We start from the raw sequence: 6000 nt of genomic DNA on the forward strand, positions 1-6000 counted from the left end.
GAAAACAAAATGAAGATCATCATGGTTAATTACTCCGTGCTGCTCTTAATTTGGATAAAGCTCTTGGTGATGGCCTTCTTAATCTATCAATAGTTACAACATAAAGTATTGTGATTACGGGCACAAGTTATATAATAGGTGTAGAGATCGAGTCAGTAAAAGGGAAACACGATTGTGAGAAGCGATGACACACGGTTAACGGGGCACAAACATTTGGCACGACACAAAAGGTAGCATCCTATAGGACGGCAACAATAACAACAACAACAACAACAACAACAACAACAACAACAACAACAACAACAACAACAACAACAACAACAACAACAACAACAACAACAACAACAACAACAACAACAACAACAACAACAACAACAACAACAACAACAACAACAACAACAACAACAACAACAACAACAACAACAACAACAACAGACAGTGGATCCATGGGGAGAGAAGCAATATAGCAAAGTCAAGGAGGAAAGACAGGCATATGAGATCAAAGTCGCACCGCAACTAACACACCAAAATGAACATCCAACACCACTGCAAAAGTAGGAAATTAGGTAAGTAACCATTTCTCTTTAAGCTGAAAATGTCAAAGGAACGAGAAAAATAGGAAATGTTTTGGATTTTATAAAAATAAATTTCATTAAAATCCAATAGGAAAATGGAAGTATGTAACCATAAGTCTATAAATCTATTGGAATCTATATGTTTTACAACAGCTCACGAAATGGTTACGGCTATGACAAATAATTTGTGTTGAACATATAGAGGCCAAGAATAAAGAAAAGGAAATGTATGTCTCGGGCTAACCATACATCCGCATATATCTTGTTTTTATGTGAACCATCTTTTCACATGCATAATTGCATATTTCCTTACGGTAGCTATATATTTACAATATAAGCAAGCTGAAGTAAATAGAAATGTTGGGATATCTTGATGCAAAGCTGAACTTAATTCAGAACTTCGGTCTAAATGCTGCTCTGCATTCTATAGCTGAGCTTTACATGACAAATTTATTCCCCTTTGTAGGTGTTAGAACTGAAATGCTTGACATAACTAAGATAAAGTTGCAAATTTTCTCTATAACTCTAGCGTGAGATTTTATTCTCACCATCTACCACCAATTATAAAACCAACAATTTATACAATAAAAAAATGCATAAGTTAAGTCATTAATCTACCGCTACGATTGCGCACTATGCTGCTAACAATAAAACCTCCAAGATCCGAGGTCAACTTCGGCGATAGAAGTGATCCTATCGTTAATTGGAGTACACTATGAGAAAGGCGTGTGGGCCGTGGGTACTCAAATTGAAGAATATAACTACCCGATTTGTGAAACCAACATTTTTGAATAGGAAACCCATGGACTTGCACTTGTAGCCATGGATGTGAATAGAAGCCCTCCTTCCACTTTTCATTTATCACAAATAATTAACTATTGCAATTGTACCAACCTAGCCTTGTTGGCACCAATTCCCAAATATTATACACATGAAAATCTACAGGGGGAGGTGTTAAACACATACTTTCCTCCCAAGGGAGCTGAGTAGACGTAACAACAACCAACAAAAAACATCCTCCCATACCTCCTATACTTTCCAATCAAAACAAACACATGGATATAGGATAAAAGAATGTTCAGAGACATATACGGTATGGACCAAATTTATATGATAGCAACATCATTGTCTAAATATCTCAGCCGAACTCAAATACCATAAACTTGCACTTTCAATCCCCTTTAGATCACAAACTTTGGATACAAAAATAGCAAGCATGAGACATCTGAACTTTAAATCGTTACCTTATAAATGCGATAGATGATTAGATGGGGTTCATTTCCGAGCTACGAGCAAATCCATCAGATGCTTCTATGAAACTGCATTTCCAAATTTACACTAAATTAAGGCAGATGCAAAATGTGCATTTCCTTGTAAGAGATTCTTAGTGCATGATGAATATGCAATGCATATAAAGAGTGAAACATGGAGGGGTGTAGCTGCAATAGTAGTTACCTCTGAAGAAAAAGAAATATCTTAAAATTCAAAAAGGTCCAACCAAAACCTTCTCGAACAGCACGATTTTGACACAATATTATTTAGAACTAAAACCTTCTCTGAAGAATGTTCGTAGGTATATCTGATAGATGTAGGTACATTATTACAAGGTGCAAAATCTACTTGAAAGATAAAAAATAGAGTACTAAGTATTCTGTTTTCTATAGATCAAGAGGACACATGTAATATAAATAAAAGGTTTGTGCTTTTAGTACTCACTCCTTCCAACAAAGGATGTCTCAGTTTATTCTAAATTTAGACTAAGTTGAGACATCCTTTATTGGACGGAGGAAGTATTTATCTTGTAGTCAGAACGATGTATGAAATCAGAGCAGCAAATGAATCTAACAGAGGCTGATATTGCAGCCCCGTGTTCTCAGGCAGACCCATCATCAGATTGAGGTTCCACAGAGCCTGGCTAGGTGCTCCCTTCACAAGATTGTCTATCTGTAGAGTTAGAGATCAAGAAATAATGATTTGGCATATTTAAGTCTAGAACATTACTCGCTATTGTTTGAGGATGATGGCCCTTCCAAGAATTATGTCCTAAAAATACATTCACGAAGCAATGACATGACTTGTGTAAGGAACATTACTGACATTTAATAGCTTGACAAATTCTACACCCTGAGAAGATGCCCCGGCAGAATGTTATGATGCTAACCAGAGTAATTGTGGTCCTTTCAAAATTGTGGCTACCCGTAGACATATAATTTAACCAGGGTATGTAGGCTCGAGATGTTGATACAAATCATTCACCCCAAGTGCCATTTCAACAAACATGGTAGATTGCATCCCACATTTCTATACATTATACATAAAAATTGATTTAGCAACTGCATTTGACACATTTATTATGCCTTTAGTGAAGCACACAGTAACCTGTAGAACCAGGAATTATCTCTGAATATATGCTTTCCATGCCTTTAGTGAAGATCTGCTTACCATGAATGAGTTATCTCTGTTGAACCAGGAGTTATCTCTGAACAAACATGGGGTGAAGCCTTTTATTCCATAAGTATGAATACCTTTATCTATCTCGGTGTAAATATTTGCTTCCTTAGCTCTGCGTCCTAAAGAAATGCAGGTGATAGAGAGAAAATTGGCTAACAATTTAGCATTACAAACTTATATTCCAAAGTCATAGTACCCGCAAAATATACGGACCTGCCCCAGTAACCACGGATTTTGCATCTATTATAATGCTTCGCTCGGCTTGATCGGTTTTGCTCGCAAGGCAAAATAAAATATGGTAAGAACTTATATCTAAGAAGATTATTAATCCGATGACATTTCTTTAGTGCACATGAAGGAGCATGACACGAGTGGCGAGAATATTTTCACAAATTTACCACCCGTGCTACAGAAAATGGAGATTCCATATGTAGATATATCGCACAAGTGACAGCTATTACGTTTAATCTTTTGTTACTTTCGTTGGAGACTATGATAACTAAGAACTCTAATTGATTATCACCTTTATTAGAGGAACAAGAGGGAGGGAATAGACGCGGGATAACATCCTGGATTGGCAACAAGCCATGCATTTCTTATTTCATCTCAAAGAATTTCTGTCAAACCATACACATTCTCTTCCTGAATAAACAGAGAAGCAGGAAATGATTTCACAACAAACCTATATACTGGCATAAGAGCAATCTAACACCTTCCTGATCGGGTCTAGGTCAGGTGGCATGCCCTTGCAACCGCCAGGACGTGTGCAGGAAACTTGCGGGACGACGCGAGGTGCCAGGGTCCACTAAGCGGCCTTGGGAGCCTCCCGGCTCTTCGTGTTGCTTAACCACTTGCTCGCCGGTGAGTTTTGGCGAGCAACACATTCCGGCACGCCCGGTGGGACAATCTTCTACAACATCCACGTCAACACCTGCATCCAAGATGGCGGACGAACCGATCAAGTACGAGGATCTCCTCGCGGAGCATAAGAAGAAATACGATGAGCCGAAGGCCATCCGTGAAGCCGAACTCATCGGCTCCTTTGAGAAGACCCGGTCGCACGGCATCAGGTTTAAAGGATTCACTCCCCAAGGCATACTTGATGGTTTGGATCTGTCTCTCCCTTCGGAGGAACGTACCACAGCCCTGCGTCAGGAAATCAACTACGTTGTGGCTCATTCGTTACATCGGCATTCTGAGAGCCTGGTGAATACTTTGGAGCGCATTGCGCTTCACGTGGTCCAAGAAGTCATGAAGCATCAGTACTCCCCCTCAGGGCCTGTGCTAGGGACTCACCAGGGAGAGATGCAACTCCACACCAGGCCACCATTGCCGTACGCGATGGAAGCTCCACAGCAACAAGGTTCACCAAAGCATACGTTGTCTACAAGGTTGGAGGTGATCCCGGCGACTATCAATTCTTATATGAGCCGCCCAAGGAGATCCCACATGGATACGTGTGCACATACGTGCCGGATCGCAATGTTGGACGCAAGCGATCCGGACTCCAACGAGAGGGATTGCCGGAGCGGGAGCAATTGTTACGGCAGGAGGGATGGGCAGCAGCGAGCGGGAGTGTGGGAGCGACGCCGAGAAACAAGCGTGGCTAGCTAAATACGCCACTGCACCAAGTCATGAAAGCTCAACTCGCTACGGCTTCCACCGTGGATCAGATCGGTGCGGTCTTGAGGGACCGAGTTCGGTATCCTGCCGAAGAAGAAAATAATCGGCTATTCCAAGCCGTACCCCAACGAGTTTGACCTGATCCCGCTGCCACCTAAGTATCGGCTCCCTGACTTCACAAAATTCAGTGGATCAGAAGGAGCTAGCTCCATCGAGCATGTGAGCCGATACTTGGCCCAGCTAGGCATGGTTTCAGCATCGGATCAGCTGCGTGTGAGGTTTTTCGCGCAATCTCTCACCGGTCCAGCTTTTGGGTGGTACACCTCGTTGCAGCCAAATTCAGTACGATCATGGAAGCAGCTGGAAGAGCAGTTTCACACACAATATCATTCAGAAGCTACTGAAGCTGGCATTGCCGATCTGACCCAGGTTCGGCAAAGGCGAGGAGAGACAGGTCTTCGAATACATTCGGCGTTTCGGAACCGTCAAGAACCGATGTTATTCGGTTCATTTGTCCGAGAAAGAAGCGATCGAGGCTGGCCGTGGCAGGCCTCGCAGCGCCACTCAAGGATCCGACGTTCCAAGTGGAGTACAATTCGTTGGCGCACATGGTCCGGAGACTAACGTTGTATGAACAGCGCCACCCGGAACTGTACCAAGACAAGTACAAGCGCACGATAGGCCCGGTCGATGCTCGAGGCGGATGAAGATCCTTCCGAAGATCAGGAAGTCGCGGTGGCTGAATGGGCTCGGACGGCAGTGCATGTGTCCTGCAAATGGGTGAATCAACCAGGGCCGCCAAGAGGGTTTGACTTTGACTTGAGCAAAGCTGAGCAGATTTTTGATTTGCTGCTGAAGGAGAAAACAATTGAAGTTACCCGAAGGCCACAAGATCCCTACGTCACAAGAGATGAACGGTAGGCCATACTGCAAATGGCATCACACGTTCACTCACGCCACCAACGACTGCAAAGTATTGCGCGCACAGATTCAAATGGCGATAGAATCAGGCCGATTAACTTTCGGACAATTTGCCATGAAGGTTGACACACGTCCGTTTCCTGGCGTCAACATGGTGGATCTTAGCCACTCCATAGGGCGCGAGCCAGAGTTTTCTTTTGATGTCAACATGGCAGGGCTTGTGAATCGCCATGGCAAAGAAAAAGCAGAGAGCAGCCACTCCCGTGGCAAGGATAAGGGGGAGGCCGATCCATGCGACCGGCCCCATGATGATGATAGACGGTACCTAACCGAGGAGGAAGTAAGAAGCGTGCGGTATCAACGTCCACTCTCCGCGCATCTCCTTAACAAATATGAACAGCAGTATGACCGACGTCAGCGCTACGACGTA

This window comes from Lolium rigidum, chromosome 2 (genome assembly GCF_022539505.1).
Source record: "Lolium rigidum isolate FL_2022 chromosome 2, APGP_CSIRO_Lrig_0.1, whole genome shotgun sequence".
Classification (NCBI taxonomy): Eukaryota; Viridiplantae; Streptophyta; class Magnoliopsida; order Poales; family Poaceae; genus Lolium; species Lolium rigidum.